We start from the raw sequence: 23744 nt of genomic DNA on the forward strand, positions 1-23744 counted from the left end.
AAGTAAATTAAGAGAGAGTCAGGCTGCTCATGTGAGCAGAGCATTGAGGAGAGAACTATAGGGGGTCAACAAGATGCCTAAATTCTTTATCAGGGTTATTTAAAACCTTCATCATATCTTCATCCATTCTAAAAGCTCCAAAAGGCACTGAAAAATTATCCCATTTTGTCTTTGTGTGGCCAAAGCCTTCCCTCACATTTTTCTGTTCTCATTACAGCTGATACACCCCATCATTGCCCTCACTGCTCACAAACTCCCAAAGCACAGAACATAAAAGAATAACATGGCATTTGCAAACAAGGTGACAATAACTGAGATGGCTCACCTGTCCCCAAGAGCACCCCACAACCTCTTTGTGTGTGTTAACTAGGACACAAGGAGGTTTCACGTACTGTGAAATAGGCCAAAAGATGCATTGTTCTACTTGTGAACAGCCTCACAGTCTTACCCTGGCATGTGTGGGGTGACCCATAGGTGGGCAGACATGGGAGACGGGTGCTGCAAAATGCCTTTTCCATCAACAGCCCTGCAGCAGCCACAGCTGGCCCAGGAGTACAGTGAGCAAAGATCACTCTAGGAGCAGAAGGAGAAAACACAGGAGTGGCATGGGAGAGCAGTTCAGATAAAGGCACAAGCCTGCAGCACTGCAAGGACATCAGCTGAGATACATGACTAATGCAAGAGAAGAGAAAGAGTTGGACCAGGACCCTGCCCCAGGAGGGTTCTTGCAAAGCGTGCAGCAATGCACACCATGGAGGTGCTGGGAACACTGTGGCTTGCATGAGACCCACACAGGAATAAAAAACCATAGAAACCCAGACTGGTTTGTGTTGGAAGATACCTTAAAGCTCATGCAGTCCCACCACCCTGCCACAGACAGGGACACCTTCCACTAGAGCAGCTTGCTCCAAGCCCCTGTGTCCAACCTGGCCTTGAACACTGCCAGGGATGGGGCAGCCACAGCTTCTCTGGGCAACCTCCTCCATTATCTCACCACCCTCAAAGTGAAGAACTTCCTTGTATCTCATCTAAATCTACCCTCTTCTAGCTTTAAGCAATTCCCCTTGTCCTGTCCCTACAGGCCCTTGTCCCAAGCCCCTCTCCCAGTTTCCTGCAGCCCCTTTAGGCACTGGAGCTGCTCTCAGGTCTCCCCTTCAGGAGCCTTCTCTTCTCCAGGCTGACCCAGCCCAGCTCTCTCAGCCTGGCTCCAGAGCAGAGCTGCTCCAGCCCTCGCAGCATCTCCATGGCCTCCTCTGGACTCACTCCAACAGCTCCACGTCCCTCTTGTGTTGCTGCCCCAGAGCTGGATCAGGACAGCAGAGGGGCAGAATCAGTGACCTCCTGCCCACACTCCTTTTGACAGAGCACAGCATATGGTTGGCAAAAAGAGAACCAAAGGCTTTAACTCCACATCCATCAAAATCAGAATTATTACTACCTCCTAACATAGACTGCTTTTAATATTGCAAAAGGTGGCACCAGAAATGCCACTGCTGGCAGAGGATTCAGGGATGACAGCACCAGGCACTGCTGCGGTACTGGCTCATTGCGAGAGTGCAGGAGAAATGACACCAGAGTTGGTGTCACGACTGCGGAGTTAACCTTTGTCACCTCTCTATTTAGCTGACTTTCTCCCTTAATGAAGCAGTTTGATTTACGTACAAGTCATTTGCCTTCATAATAAATTTATTAAATGATCATCTTTTTTTCCCCTCCAGATTTGTCACTTGAAATGTGGTAATTGGTGTTTAAACCTGCAATGGCATGTCATCAAATGAGTTCAAACAACGTTACACGTTCCTTGCTCCCTGTATCGTAACGAAGCTTAGCTGTCAGCACTAACGTGGGGACAGGAAGACTCCAAAGGTAAGGGAAAATCCTGGTGGATGCTACCTTGGGATGCTGATAGCCCAAGGAGCTGCAGCTTCTTTTCATTCTCAGTGACGTGAGACCTAACAAGGACTAGGGAGCAGCATGAGATGCACTGGTACCTGAAGTGGTAATCCAGCCAACAAGAAGCCCAAGGAATTCAATAAGGACTAATTACATGGATAACATTAGACATGTTCGAGTATGTTGCTGAATCAGATCCTAATCTCTCACTCTTTTGGCATGTCAAAACATGAAAACAAGTAAAACCGTGCCAAGAATCTGCTACAAAAATGATTGCTTTTAGCTAGAAAAACTTACTTATAAAATACCTATGGAGTTGCAATTGGTCTTACTTTCTCTGCAAGAATCGTTTTACATGAGATCTCCGGTTTTCATTTACAATCCGAGTCAAAAAAGTACTTCTGTTTTAATTAGTTTTATAAATTTGCTGAGCTAAATGAATACGGCAGCAAAATCAAAACTACAGGAACAGCGGAATCCGAGCAAACTGTATTACTTGTGGAACAAATTGTAAATCCATTGCTTAATTAAAATTATTCGAAATGCCAAGATGTGGAAACTCCGCGTTATGCTGCATACAAAATCTAAAGTTCATCTTAATAACTTCCAATAGCCTCAGCTACAAAACTTTGTCATTTGAAAGGTTTCCATCTATGTGCATGAATTTTTTCCCCCTTTATACGTGTACTTTTAGGATCTCATCCTGATTTGATCAATGATGGCATAAAACACCACTTGGGCTTCTGTTCTTGAGCTGCAATGGCAATGAAAACTGGAAGACATGAAATTTAAAACACAGCTTGCAAGGTGTTGATGCATTTAACTCCCAAGTCCTTAAGGCTTTCCCAGTTTAGCCAAGAGGAACAGCAGCCTCCAATGCCAACATTACCTGGAAAGAGTGGCTTTGCCAAAGAGCCAGCTATCCTTGAAAGCACATCACTATTTCACCCTGTGGGTGATAAGGGCAGCATCTTGCCACATTTTCACAAGGACCATAGTCCAGATGCAGGCCTTTCTTCCCTAGAATATCACACATGGCCAAAGAGATGAAACCCTTTGCCCCAGCAGCAGTTTTCAGCAGAAGCCAGGCAGAAATCAGCTGGTGTGCAAAATGAGCACACGCGGCCAAGGGTTTAGATGGAGAGTGGGAGAGTTTTAAATTCATTCTATGACATCAATTGGAGACTTTTGTTCTAGTGGGTAATCATAGTTTTCTCAAGACCCATTACAATCAAAGTAGAACTTAAACTATTTCTCCTTCCTTGCGATGGTTCAGTGTCAAAGCCCGGTGAGCGGGAGGGATTAGCAATATCTGATTTCAGCTTTCAGGGCATTAATAATCATGTGGAATTGCTCTTACAAGCAGGGTTTCCTTGCCCATTGACTGCTCTGTAGATTGCTAGGACAAAACCTACCCAGAAACATAGAATTTCTGTACAGCTCTGCCAGCTGGCCACACCATTATGCACGTAATTCCTTCTACTTGGGTTTTGCAGTAGGAAAAAAATCAAGACTTAAATTGAATACATCTTAGGAATTTCAATTTAATTAAGAGGATGACAGGAGGTGATACAGGCAGAATGGTGTTTAATACCATAATAGATTTCTACCTGAATAACACCGGTACACCTATGCCCATGTGTTGATAGGTTCTAGTGGAAATCTGTGCAATCTGTACTATGTCGTCGCGGACATCAGTATCACGCGTACCTGTTTGGAACCAAGCAAAGGAGACAAAAATCTCACTCTGAGCTGCAGGAAAGGGAACAGATGGTGCAAAAATTCACACACAAATTCACACTTGGAGCTGTGAAAGGACTCCATCACGTGAGGAGCTGCATGGTGGAACAAGGGACAAGCAGAGACCTTGCAGCCACGGATGGAGCGAGCCACACACGTGCTCAGAGACATTAGCTCTTCTCTTTGGGTGACTGCTGAATACTTCCACACACAGTTCCACCCATTCCTACAAATCGCAGAGCCAGCTGTGGGTACCCAACACATCCAAACGGCAAGCCACCATGTGCAAATGCAGAGTCCCCTGTGTTCTATTTAAGAACATGTATGCAGATGGCTGTCTAGAAAGCACACCCTATAAATAAAACATGTTTAATAACCCAAGTAAACCAAACAAAATAAATAAACCATGCTGCTGAATGGCAACTTCCTCTGCAGAAGAATCTGTAAAACACTTTCTGGGGTTTGCAAAGTGCCTGCCTGCAAAATATTTTGCGTGATACAGCCCTATTCCTTAAACAGCTGAGAAGGCCTGCATGGTGCTAACAAACTCCCTGCTGTACCGCTCTTCAGCTCTGAAACAGCACAAAACAAACCACCTCAAACGTCAGCTTGAGTCAGGACTCAATTTTATAACTGCCACTTATAGTTTGTTAGAAAACAATAACTGTTATTTTCTTCCTGCTGGGAGTCATTGTTCTTGTGGGGTTAGCAACACCAAGCCAACCTGCACCAACTCATGTCCAGCCTGGCAGATTCCCCACAGACCATTAGGAAAGCAGTGAAGCTGTGGCTGCCCCATCCCTAGAAGTGTTCAAAAGCCAGGTTGGACAGGGCTTAGAGCAGCCTGAGTCTAGTGGAAGGTGTCCCTGCCTGTGGCAGGGGATTGGAACTGGATGAGCTTTAAGGTCCCTTCCAACACAAACCATACTAGGATTCTATTACAACTTACTTCTGAAGACATTACTCTCAGCTGCAGAACAGGGGGATGTGAATGACACTGAGTTCTGAGCTCATTCTGGGTTTATTTCCACCTCCCAGATGAAGGGCTGAAGCCAACCCGACCTATGCCACTGCTGGAAAGGATCAGGCAGCAGTCTTATTCCTGCTCCTGCTGCGACAACAAGGGCGAGAGATGGAGCACAGAAGAGAAATGTCCTGTCCCAGCCAGGCAGCTGTTGGATGGCCCCTTGGGAGGCAGTCCGGGTGCAGTCTGCTGAAAACCACTGTGAAACTGCTCTAATAAAACTCCATGGCTGATTCTGCAAAGGGGCTTCAACTACTCTGTGTTGGTAGGGGGGTCATTTCTATAAGAGGCGTTAGCAGGATTGAAGCCAGGCTGGTAAGAGATGGTTTTCAGAGTCAATTTGTTCCTCTCTGCCCTTCTTTATTCTCTGAATAAAGCTAAGAATGCAGGAGGAAAAACCAAATCCAATTCAGCATCAACTGATTTTTCTCAGGACAGAAGCTCCTTTTCATTAAAAAAATCCCCTGTATTTCCACACACGCCACAATCTGCTGAATTACCAGAACATATTATTTATATAGAGCCTCCTGCTTTCAAGAGATCCATAATTGTTAGCTTCCTTGCTACGTGCTACAACACAGCTTGCCTTGTTTCACAGCCAGAAGTGCTGCTCTCTCTTTTTGTCTTCCTCTCCCCAGCACCTCGGCTATTCTTCGGAGACAGACTCCAAGTGTCAACAGGTGGGACGGGGCGTTCGGAGGTAGCGGCTGCTGTGTTACTACAAAGGACCATCTGGGCACAACACACAGAATCCACAGCCAGCAATGCTGGAACATCTGTCTGCCTCCAGCCTCTTCACCTATGGTAAAGGTTATGCACCATCACGGCGCCAGCTGTGTCAGGTACTAGGGTTTTTAAAGGATAATTAAAAAACCCAGCAATAGCCTGTGGGAATGTATTGTTTTGCATCTTTATGCATTTTAAAATACCAAATTTTGCTTAATTCAAAGCTAAAGTATCCTCCCCACGCAGGAGAATTTACCACCACTAATCAGATACTTGCTTACTTGCTGAGACTCTCCCATGCGGGTGCAGGACCCCGCTCCACATGATAGCAGTGGATACTGTATGCTTTGCCTGCATAAGCACGTAAGGGGGAGATTATGTTAGATAGAACAAGGAATTCTTTACTAAGGCGCTGGCACAGGTTGCCCAAGGAAATTGTGAATGCTCCATCCCTGGCAGTGTTCAAGGCCAGGTTGGATGAGGCTTGGAGCAACCTGCTCCAGTAGAATGTGTCCCTGCCTGTGGCAGGGGGCTGAAACTGGATGATCTTAAAGTCCCTTCCAACCCAAACCACTCCATGATTCTATAAAACCTGGGATTATACAGGCAGCCAAATGATTTTCAGCCAGGTTTCCCAAACATACTATCAAAGGAGGGAGCTTAAAACTATTAATATGCTATCAACCATGCACTTAAAAACCCGCAGAGGAGCCCCGAGACAACAATTTCCCCCATATTCCTAATGGATTTTACTATGAATAAACAAAAGAATTCCCACCCTGCACTTTCCCTTTCTAAGACCACTGCCAACTCTGACATTTTATATATTCCTCTGAGTAAACCAGTGCCAAACATTTCCCTATCTTTAACAGCAACTGAAGCAGTAGCTACTGGGGACTCCTGCAATGCTCAACCCATCCCAACGACTGAGCCAAGGCCCCAGACTTGCAATTCCTTTGGCTAAACCCCTAAACCTGCACTGTGCTTCTAGCAAGGAGTACTCCCCACTGATGAGAGCAGGCAAGAAATGAGGAGGAAGACATTAATTCCTTAGGTGATTTGGGCTCAGCACCTCCATGGATGCTCCCTTGCTGCTAACGCGGGAGGATGAACCGTGTGGGGCACTGAGGTGTCTCCCAGTTGGCATATGAAGAGGAGGAAGATGGAAAGCTGTCCAGCTACCTATCCAGCCTAGCATAACCTGGGACCTTTTGATCCTTTTTGCTTCTTTGAACACAGTGTTTTTTTAGCATGTCTTGTTAATACTTTATGGCTTTTTTAGGGAATTACTTGGCAGGACATACCACCGAAGGAAATGGGATCTTTGTGTGTGCCCAAGTTGCAGAACCAGCTTTGAAATGGGGCTCCTCCGCACGTGACATTTTTTGATTCCCCAAAACTGGACTTTCTGACATCTTTTATAGAGCTTTTTGATGCCTATTTGTAAACTCTCTGCCTCCGCAGGCTTCCTCCCTAATTCCTCGTACCCAAACCAGCTTGCTCACTGAATGACACCGACATGGCTGGTACAGCAGCACTCGCACCCTGCAAGGCACTGCTTTCCAGGGGCTGTTTTTTCACACCAGCCACTGGTAAATGAGCCTCGTGTGACAGACCACTGGCTGGATAATGAGTTCATTCTCCAGACCCACCGAGAGCAAGGTACATTCCTGGCCCATCTGTTCACTGAGCTCCTCACGGCACGGCTCCGGGAATGCTGCTTCTGAAGAGAGCAGCAAACACCCGGTGGACCACTGATGTGCAATAGACCCCATTTTGATAGCCTCTGTAACACACAGTGCAGAGCTTTCTCAGCCGAAAAATGGGAAGAGACAGAGCACTGGGCTCACTTTAGAGCCATTGCTGGAAATTCTTAAACTGGAAAAGAAAAATCAGGAGGGAAGAAAGCCTCCAGAAGGCTAAAACACATCTAGCACGGAAGTCGCACAGGCACAGTGATGCTCCTCAACCACCTCTTATTTCCTCGACGTTTTCTAGGAGAAACAAAAGCTCCAGGGAAGTCACAGGTCTGTAAATAGAAGTAGCCAGAATGTCAAAGCAAGGATCATGGGAGACTAGAACAAGGAATGACACTTAAAATACCAAGCCAGGAAGTGTAACCAACCTTGACTGAAACACTGGCACACGTGACCTCAAAAAGAAAACACAGATAAATAGCTTAGGTACCATCTGCAAATGTCTTTGGAGGCAAGAAAAACTGGCACCTTCTTCAATTTGGAGAAGGAAGGAATAAGAAGTGACAGGGGGTTGGTGTACTTGGTATACCCGAGTGGTGAGTGGTTTAATGAAGATAAAGCAGGCTGCCTAATATACCATCTTCTCAGTACAAAAGCCTGGCAACAGATGACTCTGACAAACACCACATTTAAAACTGCCTTTAAAAGATGTTGGTTTTGAACACACTGTCCTGGCAGAGCTCCCTGCTATTTCATACGAACAAGGTGCAGAGGTAGGTGGTTCATTGACACATTGAGGCTGTTGAAGGTCAGGAGAACATCCTCACTCACAGCCAGCAAGGCTTTTTAACAATGAACTCTCATGGTTAGGCTTGGGATACGAGCCAACTATCAGTAGCAGAGCCTGCTCCAGGTAAATCCTTCCACAGCTGCCTATTATTCCATATCACATCATTTGTTCTGACACGCATAGCACTGTCCATATAGAAACAGGACCAAATACATCATAGGTGCAATCCAGTATGGGAAATCCTATTTGGTTGTGCAATTACATTACTGTCTTCTCCCTGACTGTGATAATGTCTGAATTAAACTGTAATATCTCATGACTGGAACCCTTCTTTAATTCATGCTGAAGAGCTCTCACACAATCTGTGGCACTGAACAAAGTAGTAAATTCACCTCAACATCTTTATGCTTTCCCCCAGTCTTTAAATCATTCATATCCCAGCTTTCTGTGTGTTCTGGATTGGATGGAAATATTCCTAGCCCATAATTTTTCTATTAATGCTCTTAAGGAACAAACCCTTTAGAGAGAAAGTTCTGTTCTTTAATCACCAGGAGAAAGAGCAATTCCCCTGTTTCACTGCCACAGGATGAGCCTCGAGAAGCCCCAGGGCTCTGAGCCATCTTGGAGCCTAGGAACCCTAGGACAAATCAGGCCCTGAATGCATCCCTAGTGAAGAGCACACTCTGCAAAAGGATGCCTGGTGAGGTGCCACTCCCTCTTTCTGCTTTCTTGCAAGGAAAGGAAGGGTCAACAGTGCTCGAGAAGTCCTCCCCCTGTATGGGCAAAGAAGTCAGGGAAAGCCTCCCGACATGATGTGCTTCTGTGAATGAAGCATCCTCCAAATGTGCTTCCCTATAACATATAATGCCATTATTCCCCAAGACTTGATAAAAACTTGAAAACAAGGGTCCTCTGCATCATCTGTAGAGGCTCAATGGGGTAAACAACAGAGCTGCACCATAGGAAAGCAGACATCACTGCAGTGCAACCAATTGGTGAGACATCTCCCAAACATTGTCTTCAATGAGAAACAGCACGCCAAAGGCTCGCAGGTAAAAACTCACTTCTGAATATAGCAAAATGCATTAAAACAACATTAAGAGTTGGGTTTAAACATGCCGACTTCTGCAAAATTCACAGACAGGCCTTCCTTAGTACGGACCCTATACACCAAGACACTGCAACCTTTACAGTGTCAATGACTACTGTCCCTCTCTTTTGACAACTACTCTTTCCTCCATTATGGATTTAACCCAGAGCTAGAAGGTCCCCATAATCATTGCTATAGAGGCTGGTAGAGAAGAACCCCATAGGGGTTTGCTATACTGTGAAATCCCCCAAGCTAAACCTCACTGAATGTATTTAGCAATGACACAAAGCACAATGGCAGGGGAAATCCTCTCTCTCCTCACAGGGCTCTGCACTGGCAGCTTCAGACCCACCTTCCAGCGCTCAGACCATGAACTGCTCAACATGACCAAGAGCTTTGCTTCATCTCAGGGAGCTTCTTGGGAAACCCACTTCCAAAGTGTGACACGAAGGCACAGGACATACACCTGGATAATCGAGACAGTCCCTACCTTTCCTCTGCTTCTACACCTTTGATACTTCAGGATGCTGACGACAACTTGATGCAGTTCACCCACTTGTACAACTGCAAAGACAAACTGCCTCTAACCTCCTCTTCCCCAGTACATCAAGCAGCACGTTCAGGCCAGCAGTGCCTTTCTGCTCCCTGCAGAGACTCAGGAGTTCCCTCCTCAGCACAGCTCTTGTGCTCTCACCCAGACAGGACTCTGGATGGTCCTTGCTATAGCACCACAGTGCTGGGAAGGTTTAGGTGGACACTTGGAGGGACAGACTGCTTTCACAAACAGCTGACACTGACAGCATCAATATGACTTTAGAGTCTTGTAGGGCCAAGGAAGATCTTGTTGAAAGCTCAAAACCCTGCTTTTGAAGCAGCACAATATGCAAGCAAATATGAGCATGGTACCACAGCACGCTGCTTGTTTGTATATTGTTCCTTTAGGTACTCTCAATTTCTGGCTTGAGGCCAGTTGCTCAAGCACGTTGGGCTCTCCCCAAAGCCACGTGCTACCACAGGACCCTCCCTACTTCTGAAACTGCTCTGAGACAGTTTGTCCTCCAGCTCCCCTCTTCCCAGCTGCTCACAGCTCCTGCCTCCAGCCTCTGACCTTTAGTGGCTACCTGGGAAATCCCAAATTCAGTAAGAGACTTCTTAAAGCAAACAGTTTACATATGATTAATTCTGCCTGCAGACCTCAAACACAAACCAAACCCTTCCTGATTAACAAAGGTCACTGAATCTCAACAGTTTACTGCAAACAATTCCAACACATTACAGCCCTCCTCTGAAAAAAGAAGTCAAAGCAAACCAGGTTTTGCCTGGAGAGAATAGAGGCGGCTGAAGAAAAGGCAAGGAGCTGCCCACATACAAACTGAATAACTGATGGAGGAGCGGATGCGGGTTAACACCACCAGCAAGTTGCCCTTATAAAATGGAGAAGGACAGGGCAGGACCTCTTGCCAGAGCACCCAGTCATAGAATAAAAAATACATCTCCTAGTAGAGAGCACTGCCTGGATGAATTCACTGTTGGATCCTCTGCCTCTTGGATTCACTTGGCAGTAGGATATTCTCCGCACGCTTCGAAGTCGCACTTTTCCTTCATAGATGTCAAAACCCTTTGCAGAGGTAGGTATGACATGACGTTATCTTCACCTTACAGACAGGGGAGCGGAGAGGCAATGACGGGAAGCTATTTCTCAAGATGAGATAGTGGGTCATCAGCAAAGTTAGAACCACGGTCCTTAAACCACCCCGGCACCGCTGCCACCCTCCCCAGCCGCCTCAGGGAAGACAAGGCTTAAAAGCAGCAGTGATTCCCATTGGAGATGCTGCGCCTTGGAGCACACCAGGACTTCTCAGTGGTGACAAATGGTGACGGTGCCAAATACAGCTCAGCACCTAGGGCTTCCCAGCTGAGCTGGCACACCAAAAAGCTCTGGTGGCACAAATGCCATCCTCCCATAGAACTGGTGTTCCTCAGGCAGTGATGCTCCAGCCCTTGGTGGGCTTCCACAGCTCTCTGGGACCAGCAGAAGGAGAAGCAACGTCTTTTACTGAGAGGAGCATATGAAAACATTAAGAGGGGATCCTCAATCATCTTCCCTCACATTCCCATCATACCTTTCTCTATTAGGCAGCTGTGACTTTGCTAACCTGGCTGATCCATAATTCATAACTATTATCCATGCTCAATAATTACAATGTTAATATTTTGTTAATTTAAAAGGACCTTCCTCTGGCAGAGTTCAGCCTGTACCACTGACTAATGCACAATTTAAGTGTTTATGAACAAAAGTGCTCTCTCTCCTCCTTCTTTTCCTCCTCAGTTCATGTTTTCAAAATGCTGGGGAAAAGAGGAATTCTAACAGGAAACCTCATTACTTTAAGGTAAATTTAAAACTGATGAGATGCACAAAGCCTAATCTATCAATCAAAGCCAATTGTGCTGTACAGACACACTGAAAGCCCTTCACTCTCTAAGCACTAATAGGTAACACTATCAAACTCAGCCCTTCACTCTCTAATCACTAATAGGTAACACTATCAAATTCAGCCCTACACTCTCTAATCACTAATAGGTAACACTATCAAATTCAGCCCTACATTGTATGAGAATTGCAGCAGAAAAGCACTTAGTGTAATACCCAAAGAGAGCTTACAGAACACTATTCACTTGGCTTGAAGACAAGACCAAGTATGTTAATAATTCGTAAGCGTCCTTAAGCAATGTGCTTTATCAGTATGCTCAGAAAGGAAATAAAAATACCCAACCAGAACATTTGTAGATGAAAAAGTCAAAATCTAACTTGCGTTCAGCCAGAGAGAACTGTGACTTCTTCTCAGTGTAGGGATTAATTTGTGAATTACACGTGGCTGTGGGGCTGTCTTGGCTGCAGAACCCATCAGACTATCACAGAATCCCAGACTGGTTTGGGTTGGAAGGGAACTTAAAGCTCATTCAGTTCCAACCCCTGCCACAGGCAGGGACACCTTCCACTAGAGCAGCTTGCTCCAAGCCCCTGTGTCCAACCTGGCCTTGAACACTGCCAGGGATGGGGCAGCCACAGCTTCTCTGGGCACCCTGTGTCAGCGCCTCAGCACCCTCACAGGGAAGAGCTTCTGCCTAAGAGCTCATCTCAGTCTCCCCTCTGGCAGGTTAAAGCCATTCCCCTTGGCCTGTCCCTACAGGCCCTTGTCCAAAGCCCCTCTCCAGGTTTCCTGTAGCCCGTTTAGGTACTGAAAGCTGCTCTAAGGTCTCCCCAGAACCTTCTCTTCTCCAGGCCGAACCCAGCTGCAAACTGCAGGAACCATTTCCATTCCCTACTATTCCCCACCCCATTCACCCTTCCTTCTGACCACATTCATTGCAGGCTTGTTTGTAGCAGGATTTCTTGTGTCCTCATCTCCTAGTGCCACATTTTCCCATCAGTCCTCCTAAGCACTACAAATGTACAGCGTTGAACTACAAAAGTACAGCAATGAACTTCACTCAGCCTCCTCTCTCTCAGTTGTGGCTTGCATCCTTCCTCCAGGGGAAGGACACATAGAGACACTGAGCATCCACGACCAGGTCCAGTGCTCATTTTCATGTTATTATCCACCTCAAATTAAAGACTTTCTAAGGTTTTCTTGCTCTCCACAATAAATGCCACTGACAGCACGCTGCTGTAAAACACCCAAAGATTTAGCAGCACCCGCAGGCAGCAGCAGCGTTGACGACGGGATGCAGCAAACATCGAGTTTACACGTATACAGAGACACTGTGCGCTGGTGACAAGTAGTACAAAGGCTTCCTTGATGTGAAGACAGAATGACTGCATTGCTCATGTCAAAAAATGATCAGTGGAAGCATAACAACAGACCATTCTGCATGCTACCCATGCTGCATAAAGCACAAAAATAACTCTTTACGTTTCCTGCGCTTTTTTTGCCTGGTTTCTCAGGAAAAAAAAACAACAAGAGACATGCAATTGCACTGTCAGTCACTGCTCCCCCAAATAACTTTTGAACCTGTTGGCTGATCTCAGGTTTGACAGATAGGCAGAGATCTCAAAGGAATCACATTCCTACCAGATGCGTTTAAATAATAGGGACTCAAACTAGTGCCTTTGCTGAATTCACCTCTGTGCCGTGCTGTGCGTTGGTCTGTACCTCAGGGGTACCAATTAGACCACAAGCCAGAGCAGCTCTCCTGATCAGGGAACAGCTGGGGGAAAGGCTTACTTACACCATCAGACAATGCACAAAGGAAAAATCATGTGAGTGCTCTAACCACAGGACATGCTGAGACGAGCATTCCAATCCATCCTTCTCCAAGCAGAGCAGGATCCAGGAACATCCATGCACGCAGCCTGAGCAGCTGGACCTGGCATCTTTGACACTTCCTTTGGTCTCAAAACCAAAGCCACTTAAGACATCGGCAGGCTCTGGGTGACGTTAGTGCTAATGCCCCAAGGATTGCCCTGTTTCCCCAAGGCACAGCAATAAATGGCATTACCTTCTTCAACCTCCCCTGTCTTCCCCCTTGGAGCTGGAAACAGAAATGCATCCTCTGAGCTAATCAAGCACTTGCTTTAGTAGCTTAGGCTCTTGCTACCGTTACCAAAAGAAATAAATAGAGAAGCACTGCCTGGCAAAGAGCAAGATTTCTATTCAGTTTGAAGGGGATGTGTGTGACAGGGAAGCTGCAGAACTCTCATTCTAATAGCCAGTGCTGCTAATTAAAACTGTTTTGGAAGATGTGGAGCTAGCATATAAATCACCCCACTATATGCTATAAATAAGAGACAGATACTGAATTGAATAGCTCCCATTTGTCAACTGAATGAAGAGATTTGATTGTGCCTTTCTGAATAATAAATCCAGACATACCTAGCAGGGCACTGAGAGTTGCAAGAGTGTCTCTTATCAAACAACAATGATTATATTATAGGGTATGCATTATAGTGGATCATCCATTTCTCTTGTTTTCTCATTTATTGCTGACATCCTCCCTCCCAGATGATACATTTTGCTCTGTACAGCCTGTCTTCATGCAAAGGTCTCAGAAGCGAGGCAGGAGTGAACATTACTGAGTCAATATGCACCTACTAGGATGTATCACAGAGCAGAGGGAAGATTAGTAGGGAAACCGAGTTGTGGTACACAGGTTTTTCTTCCTATCCTTTTTCCCATAGCACTTCCATAGGAAACTCAAAACACAGCAGGTCTCACGCAGAGGAGAGGCACAGTTCTTATAGGCAACGGATGCCCATTCATACAAAACAACACAGAGAAGCAAAGAAATTCCTTAATATCATCACTGAACAATGGAAACCCCAAATTGCACACACAGAGCAACAGATTTGCAACAAAATAACAACAATAATAATAAATAAATAATAACAATAATAATAATATAAAGGTACCTCACTCCTTTGTGAAAAGCTCTTCTCAACCATGAGCGCTAGATCTCACTCACAGCCACCGTATCTTTCTCACTGCAAAAAACAAATAAATGGGCACTAATTAGGAAATGCCATTTATTAATGCTAAGTTCAGAGCAGCTTCAAATCTTGCACATACTCATAAAGAAGAAGATTTAGGATTCCCTGTCACACGGAAGGCTGCGGAAGGTTAATTGAGTTCACGGTGGAGGTATCATTACCTCTATAACATATCTAAGGAAATAAGTACTGCAGGCAGGTTATGGAGATAGATTTATTTTAAGCCTTTCAAACTATTTGTTAAGTTTTTGCCCTCTAACAGGATGATGATTCCTCTCACTTTGTCCCCAAAGCCTAGGGAGCAACTTTCACAGCATCCCTCAACCAGCGGGTTTCACACCTTCACCCCACCCACTGGCAGACATGAGGTGCAGGTGATCTATGACCTCTGGCATCTATTCCCATTTTCCCAAAGGAACAACAACCTCTGGGACTGACCATGGGAATCAGTGCAGGCTTTTTTATCCCCTGCCAAAGAAATCACTGCTGGCTGGAAGTCAGTGAAACAAGCCAAGAAACTTCAGGGAGCTTCCCAGGAGCTGTGCCTTTACCTTGTCTTCTGCTGGGGCTTAAAAGTGGGGAGAAAAAAGGGGGAATCCCCCCCCCCATCTGGGCCCCCCCTTCCAAAAACCATACCGTCTACAGTCCTTTCAGTATCACTAAGATAGATAGTGTCCTTCTTGTGGCCTGCTCCTCATTTGCTCAGGCTAGTAAAGCTGTGACCCATGTGTACTGTTTTTATCAACAAGGACTGTAAATTGGGATGATTTTATCATTTTGGGGTTATGTTTGCCAATAAAAGGGAAGAGACACAGCTAGGCTGAAAGCATTTGATGGCTACACATCGATTTTGAAATCCCGGCCATGGCTCCCGCATCCTGAAGTGCTTACCTTGCTATCCACCCTCCCCTTACTTCCTTGAGCTCCCGAGTCTAAATAACATTCTAGGCACTACAAGTCAGGCCATGGCCTGTGTGTTACCAGCTCTACCAAGACTTTGCAGTCACTATTCAGTGCCTGCTGATGATACAAAAGCTACTGCAGGGGGCTTTCCTTGCTAAAAACAAGCAGATGGGACTCAGCACAAAAAGGGTAAAACACCATTAACAAAACCCATTTATTCAGATGACCTGAACTTGAAATGAAGGTGTTAAAACCCAAGACAAAGAAGATTTCTGATTGGCAGTCAGTGAAGTCATACCTGTGCCAATTACAGAGGTAATTCAGGGGGCTGCCTTTAAGAAGAAATTATTCTGATACAGCAATAACACATTGCAGACAGCCCATTTGCAGGGGATTACATGGCACTTCTCAGGTAGTCAAAGCCACTGAGCCTTTTGACCTTGTGCCTCCTAACGCTACAGGAGGCATAATCGCATGGCAATGCACTGCTTGTCATGTGTGGCTTATTGCTTAAATAAAGGCCAGCCACCCAGCAACGTGAGCTGTGGACCTCAGGCTCATTTTCTATGAGTTATGACGTGAAAACAACATGAATGTAATAAACAGCGCTATTAATTAGTTTGTTATATCATTTCAGAGGCTACACAGACTGAGAAACAGTAGGGGAAGCCTGTGCCAGGCTAGAATAAAAGCATTTCTCAGGTCGTTGGCTTAAAAGCAGATATTTCATGGTACCGTGATGCTTAGACAAGACGAGTAAATCTTTGCACGTTGCAATCTTGAACTCACTCGAACTAATCGTCTCGCCAGATGAGATTCTAGCTCGCTTGCAATCGTAGCGTTCATAATGAACACCACGCAAGGTGAAAATTGATATCAAGAGCATTTCTAAGAGCTAAAAAGTTAACACCTAAATTGGAAATCAATATACACTTTAAGTATTGATGAGCAGAATAGAAATCTTCGAGGTTTTGCCTCTGCGGTGTGAATACTGGTACATGTTGAGCTAAAGTCTGCTGAAATACCCTACTTTGAACAGTTATTAAAAACCAATCCCCCCCCCAAAGCAACCAAACCCTATGCTTTATGGAATGATTGCCTAATGCTATCACAAACATGTGCCTCTGGGCAAAACCACCAGGAACATGCTAAGCCAAATGCCAGCAGTGACTTTTTAAGTGTCTGCTAGTTTCTGAAGTTGTGCTTGCCTCCTCAAGACGAACAGCAAAGACTGGATTAAACCACAGCTGAGAAGCATCACCTTTGAGGATGATGGCCTTTGGTACAGGCATCAGAAGAGCAGGTCTACACTTGGTGATGGAGCACAGGGCAAAGATTGGGAGCCTGCTCAGTATGTGAACCCAGCAGTGCTCAAGGCCAGGTTGGATGGGGCTTGGAGCAACCTGTTCTAGTGGAAGGTGTCCCTGCCCCTGGCAGGGGGTTGGAACTGGGTGAGCTTTAAGGTCTCTTCCAACACAAACTGGTCTGTGATTCTGAGATGTTGCTTTTGGGAGCAGAATTAGTATCTCTGCACAGAGCTCTGCTCTTACAGTGGGGACACATCTCCTTGGGTCAATACCAGGTGAAGAGCAGCTGCAGAATATGTCATCTATCTGCTCAAAGCAAGCTTTTCAGAGTCACTGATGAATGAAATAGCTGTGAAAAACAAATGTCTTATTGTTCGAGTCCTCCAGCCTGTAAGGAAGCAGGAAATTCTGTGCACTGCATCAAAAGAAACACTTGACCCTATGTGATCAGTTCCTCCTCATAATTATTACGCGCCAATTTTTGCCATGTTTCTCAGGTGAAAAGGGGCAAGAATAGCTCAGAAAAGGTTAGAAACGCTGTACATCTCTATAAATATTTGTTGGTCTGCATTCCTTTAACTTTGCATGATTAAATACAGCCTGCTTCTGTTCTTCCACTTTATCCTCCGGGGAAATTCATCATCAAAATTATTGTACAGCATTCATTACTCTAGCCTCATTTAAAACCTTGCCCTACTTATTATTTAGGCTGCAAAAAAAAAATATGTTGCTTTGTATAGTATTTCCTATAATAGTCTCAATCATTACATTTAAAAAGATTGCTGTAAGGCAGCTTAGCCTGTATTAGAGAGAAATAAAGTACAATTCCATAGTTAAGCGTTACAGTTCTTATTCAGCTTTTGTTTCCCAAATCGTAACAATGCAATGTTGCAATTCCTTAAAAGTCTCTTGCTGCTAATTAGCAACATTGAGGACTTCAGTCCCTGCATTTGAAAGGGACATGTAGTGGCTCTTTTCCAGCTTGAACAGTAGTGGGGAAAAGCAGAGAGATGAGAAGGGAAGAGAAGGAAGGAAAGGCAGGAGGCTCCATCAATTTGAAGGCACAGTGATCTAAATCAGTGGTGCAGGGAACCCACCCAGGTATAACAGAGCAGCAGGCAAAGCAAAAGAATCACCTGTTTCTAACTCTGATTCAAGGTTTCTGTTTAGGACAAAGAGCTATTTAAAAGAAACAAGATGCAAGGTCTAAAGGAGGGAGAAAATGTAACTGAAATCCCAGTAGTGATTTGGGAAAGTGTTCTTACCGATACGTGAAGCCTCTTAATTTGGGTTCCTTCACTAACGGGAGTACTCTGATGCCAAGTACCATTGCTGGAGTTTTTGATACTGTTGTGTATGTGCCTTCTGTACTTCTGAAAAAGCATCATTAATCAGAGTCTGAAGTCCCTGGCACAGACCCTCCTGAAATGCAGACCCTCCTGGGGAGGTTATCATAGAAAGGTCATCTCTTCCCCCACCAGCAGCCCCACCAGGATGTTCTCCTGCATGGACTGCAGAACTGAACACTGGTTTATTTGTGGTTTGACCATAGCAAATACAGGGTGGGGGAAAAGCCACACATTAACACTGAACGTGTTATGTCATTGTGCTTATTGGCTCCTTTAGGTTGCTCCAATTTCCTTACTGCCTTCCCTGCACTTGAATGACCTCAGCTAGGACAAATCTAGCTACCCTTCCACCCCATCTCCATCCCAGATCAAAGACCTCATGGAGGACTTAGGAACACTGAGGGAACCCCTGGTTTAACCCTCTGCAATGGTGAAAGCTGCCTGGTTATACCTAATCTTCAGCTTCAGGTTTTGAGTCACGACTATACTTTTCCCTGTCACACACCTACCTTGTCTGACTGCTTTCTACGAGATACCTTGCTAAAGAGCTTTCAATATCATAAATGAATGAGATAAGCCAGTTTCTCTCTCTTCATTTCTTATTGACAAGTTCAAAGACTTCTAAGAGATTAAGAGTGAAAGACTGTAAGTGACCTGATGGGTCATCAAACTTAGGCTTTTCCTATCACTTCCAGCCATACACCTCAGTACCTTTCTACTGGATAAGCCTGATTTTATCAGCATCTCCCAAATGTTTTCTTTTTTGCTTATCATTTGAACCCGTTTACCAGGTACAAATGAAAGACTTAGTGGTCTGTAACTCCCTGGATCATTTTCTTTCTGGTGTCACAAGAAGGCATTTTATCCTTTCTATCCATGGAGCAGACACATCCCGCAACACCCACAGGAAGGGAAACAAAAAAAAGACCTAAGTCTTGGTGGAAGGAAGGGAAGGCAAGAGGATAGCAGAGCTGATGTTCATACAAGATGTATTGCCAACTCCAGTACATGCAGTGCACTGACAAACTAATGAAACAATGAAAATCCCTATTTTATAACAGTGAGAAATTGAGGCAGGGATCAATATTTTCCTTACTTAATGGATTTAATGGATAAAAACATATTAATTTTGGACCCCTAATTGTATGGATTCAGAATTAATAATGAAAGCCATGCAACATGCATCAAATACAGCTTTTCCATGAGTCTGGTCAGCAGAGGCTGGTTGCAATATGTTCTGAGGAGGGTCTGTGTGCTTCCTATGACTGGAGGGACTGTGCTCATTAGCTGTGCTGCGCTCCGGAGGGGCAAATTACCATACACAAACCCAACACCCAGCTCTGTGCTCCTAGCACACGCAGATGCACGTTGGCAACCACGCTGCCTTTCAACAAAATACGTCAGGAAAATCCGTACTGCTAAAATATACCTTTCCCCATAAAAGGGGTTTTCATAAGAGGGAAATATCCTGTGCCTCCTCTCCCCAGCAGCCATCTGAAGTGCATAAAAAGGTTTAGAGTTGTAGTTTGCTGCAAAGAGCAGCAGGGATCTCACCCAAAGGGGACACTGCTCTGGTTCAGGGCCAGGAGAGGTCAAACATCACCGCAGTGCTATGGTCACAAGCAATTTCCAGCAAGGCTGAGCCGCAGCCCATTAACCCATGTGCTACGCACACACACCACGTTATAATGCTCACATGAGAGGGAGCAGCTTGCCACCCTCTGTGGGGCCATAACAGCCCCAAACCCCTTCTTACCCACAGCAAACATTGACTATGACATGAGTTCACCTCCAGAGTCTGACCCACAAAGCACTTCAGTGCAAAGAGCATCTCCTCAAACCAGGTTCCTGGAGGAACCTGGAAAGCATGTGCGGGGTTCAGTGCGGTGAGTGCCACTAACACAGCAAAAATGAGTATGAAGATGAACCTGAGCAGATCCTCAATGCTTGGAGAGGAAGGGGAGGAATAAATATGGTGGGTTTGGTTTGGTTTTCTGAGTGATGCATTAATCCTATACCTTGCAATGAAACCTTTTTCAGAAGAAAAAAAAAACAGTATTCTGGTTGTTTCCTGCAATAAATCAGCATTGTCCTTTGCTTTATAAACCAAAGCTATTATCTAAGATATTAGAAGCCCCCTTCCAACCCAAACCATTCTGTGATTCTATGATATGATTCGATAATATTCTGAAATATAGCTAAACCTTTATGTGAGCATTTAAACCAAAATATAAGATTACCTAATGAAATGCTTGCAACTTAATGCTGCTCCTAGAAGGGGAGACCAAAGCTGCAACAAGAGGCAGAAGGCATAGCTGGTGTGTTGGAACGGCCAGGAAAACACATCAAATCACTTCTTTACCTCGTGGATGCACAAACAACAGATTTGGGGTCCCCATGCATGGATCCCCACCACTGCCAGCCACAAGTGCCCTGCAAGCAGAAGCTGCTTCCTGCTGGACAGGGGAGCTCTGGTGCCTTTGGTCATGGAGGCAAATTTCCTACAACATACTGGAGCAGGTATTTCCCTGCAGCTCAAGGAGAGGATCAGTCCAGAACAGATACCCATACTGAAGACTCCACACTGAAGAAGGTTCATCCTGGAGGATGGGTGCACACAAGCACAGGGAAAATGTGTAAGGAGGAAGAAGTGTCAGAGAGGGGCTGTTACAGAATAACCACAACCCCCAGTTCCTACCCACCCTATGCTGCTGCAGGGGGGAGGAGGAGGAGGAGGTAAGGAGTTGGGAATGAAGGAGTGGAGTTCAGCCTGGGAAGACGTGGGGAGGAGATGTTTTAAGTTTCTGTCTTTGTTTCTCACCATCCTACTCGAGTTTTAAGTGGCCATAAATTGGTTTTCCCCCATAACAGTAACTGGTAAGTGATGTCTTTATCAACCTATGAGCTCCTCCATCATGTTTTGTCCTTCCACCCTGTTAAGGAGGAGGGGCGAGAGCAGCTGGATGGACCTTTGAGCAGCTAGCTAAGGTCAACCCACTGCACTTGTCCATTCCCTGGCAGGCATGCCTTTCTTCCCAAGAGTTTATTTGGAGGAGCTTGCTGTTAAACCAGCATCCCACAGAGTGATAAGTGCACTGTACAGGACCTGCAGATGGACGTCATGACAGCGACCACTGGACATCGGCCATAGGCAGGATCCTGATAACCTCTATCAGAACACTACTTCTCCATAACTTTAAGCTATGGAGGCTGGGAACTGGCTAGTGTGGAAGAGAGAAAAGTTGATCCCGGCATGACAGCCTTTCTGCCAATCCAGCCTCTATCATTTATTTAAATGTTCTTCTAATCTTCCAGGCTGTGCCTCACACATTTACAATCTTAAATTCTTTATGAGCAGCAGGATTAACACCCCTTTCATCAGGCTGGGAGCAAGGCAGATCCTCACTAGTTTTGATCTGCTCCCGAACCCCAAAGCTTTCAATAGTTGTTATATTCTGAGCTGTGGTTTTCCCCACACAGGAAAGCTGCAGCTTTCCTGTGGTGCAGCCTACAGCTTCAAATTGTTTGTATCCCATCAGTTCCATGTGAAAGCCTTAACACCTCCATCCACTTCCTGACCTCAGATGACTTTCTATCAGGAGAAACTACCAGCACTGATGGGATGGCGGTGGGATCATCAGTAGCTTGTCAGAACATGAGTCAGAGAAATCACACACCTCCTCCTACACCTCGGATCAGTAGAAATAAGCTGTCAGGTTGGCAAGAGTCCTCTCTGTTCCAGATCATCCAAAGGAAATTAAACACTTTAAGCAGGAAGGTCCAGGTCCCTAAGTCAAAGGACACCTCTTTTTCTCTGGTCCTTTTCACAGGTTTTACAAGAGGTCAATAAGCAAAACAAGGTGGTCAGATCTTCAAATGCTTGCTGTGTTTGAGGTCTCCCACACGTACATGGCAGTGTAAGTGAGGCACTGAGCAAGAGCTGAACCTTGCTTCTGTCGGTTCTTCTCCAAGGCCAAGCCACCACATCCTGATGTCAACCCACTGCTACTGCTAGGTAAGACTGGGCACCCTGTCACCTAAAGTGCCACCCTAAAGCCACGGTTCAGGCCTGAGACTGTAAAACGAGCATTTTCCCTCCAGTTACACTCTTGCAACGGAGGAGAAAGAACAGTTCTCAAAACCCTATTTAGTGTACCAGAGGTGAACGGGTCAAGGCTGCGGACCTTCCCTTCCAGGCCAGAGCATCTCCCTCTAGGGACCATTTACCAAATTCCATCACTTTCCCCGTATGCTTTGTCTGTTATTCGGGCAGACTTCATTCCCATCTACTACTGAGTCCCTCTCCTGCACAGATGTGTGAGCTTCATGCAGCTAAAACCTGTCTGATAACATCCATCACCATCTTGCGCACTGGGGGGTTCAACCTGTGTGCAAGTGCTACTACTCTGATGAAAATAATGAAAACTGATTATCTCATCATGTCATTTGCAGTGGAAAGAAAGGCTGATTTTGACTTTTGAGTAGTTGGATCTAATTCTCTGTCACGAGTTCACTGTCATTTTCTCCTCTGTAGCCTTTTTGTGTTTCTCACCTGCGAAAGGCAAGGGTCATCTCTGCCTATGCTTCTGTTCCACAGCCAGTGTTGTAGAACAAATACTGATGAGAATCATGATGATAATGAGGAAAATAATAATGAGCATTGATCTCGATGGAGATGCTCCTCTGTTCTACCAGGCCACTGAGATGAGAATCGGGAATCCCCTGACATACAGGATGTGTCACGCTAAGGTTTAATTAACAGCAAATCACAACCCAAATGACATTTTTCCTGCCCCCCCCCTTCATCCTTGATTTTCATCACTGACTTTTCACGGCAAAACTCCAGGGGACATTGGGAAATAGAGGAGAAAGCAAAAACTTCTGCCTCCGTGTACAGCTTGTTACAGTGAGGAAGTCAGTCATCCATGATTCCTCTCTGATTTTCTACAGTGTAAATCATGAGCTACTTCAGTGTATTCCATGGAGAGGCATCAGTACAGATGAGAGGAGAATTAGGTCCAATGTGCTTCAAGAAGACACACTTGGCATGTTATTTCACAGCTCCATGTGCTAATGGCAACACGCTAACTCCTTGATAATGGTGCCATCAGTGCGTGTCTGCTGAACATGTACCAGCGTTCTTTTACTGCAAAAGAAGAGTGCTGATGTCCAGTCAGAACACTTTGCACTTCCACAGCACCATCTCCAGCACTTTCCCAACAAATTAACCTAGGTGAAATGCTCAGGAGAGCACCATTAGAGAGTCAGCAGGAAGCCTTGCTTGTGGGGTCAGCTCAACTGAGCATCACCCCATGCTGCTGCGGTGGAGGTGGGCTTGCCCCAAGAACCCGCTGCCTTGTGCCACCTTGGCTTTCCCATAACCATGCAGAAACCCCATGTCCAGCAGCTGGTGACTGCCAAAACCATTTCTTCTTATCATTGCTTGTTATATTACTTTTCAGCCACATTTTGACTTGAACTAGGTCCCTGTGAACACCACTGGGGGAGCAGGACAGCCAACCCAAGGGGGCAGGATGTCCCCTTTTTAGCAGCAAGAACTATTTACACTATGGCACAAAGAACTCTATAGATTTATAAGGTTGCTCCGAGCTCCTATCAGGATCAGAAGAAATCAATGCTCAAAGGAAACTCAGGTAGCTGTAAATAATCAGGAAGTGGTGTTCAGGACTGAAATAGTTACTTTTCAGGTATGATTTTTGCTATTGGTGTTTCTGTG

At 45.4% G+C, this 23744-nt stretch overlaps 1 protein-coding gene across 3 annotated transcripts in view; it reads right to left on the bottom strand.

Annotated features, from left to right (window-relative positions):
* Nucleotides 1-23744, bottom strand: part of DAB1 (DAB adaptor protein 1) — a 477594-nt gene that overhangs the window by 232971 nt on the left and 220879 nt on the right. For all 3 annotated transcript variants that reach the window (XM_057409280.1, XM_057409278.1, XM_057409281.1), the window contains exon 2: nucleotides 14371-14442. The gene's annotated coding sequence lies outside the window, so the exon portion shown is untranslated. The remainder of the gene's footprint in view (nucleotides 1-14370; nucleotides 14443-23744) is intronic.

This window comes from Pezoporus wallicus, unplaced genomic scaffold, assembly GCF_028554395.1.
Source record: "Pezoporus wallicus isolate ANWC-B61680 ecotype Strahan unplaced genomic scaffold, APGP_CSIRO_Pwel_v1 contig_8108, whole genome shotgun sequence".
NCBI lineage: Eukaryota > Metazoa > Chordata > Aves > Psittaciformes > Psittacidae > Pezoporus > Pezoporus wallicus.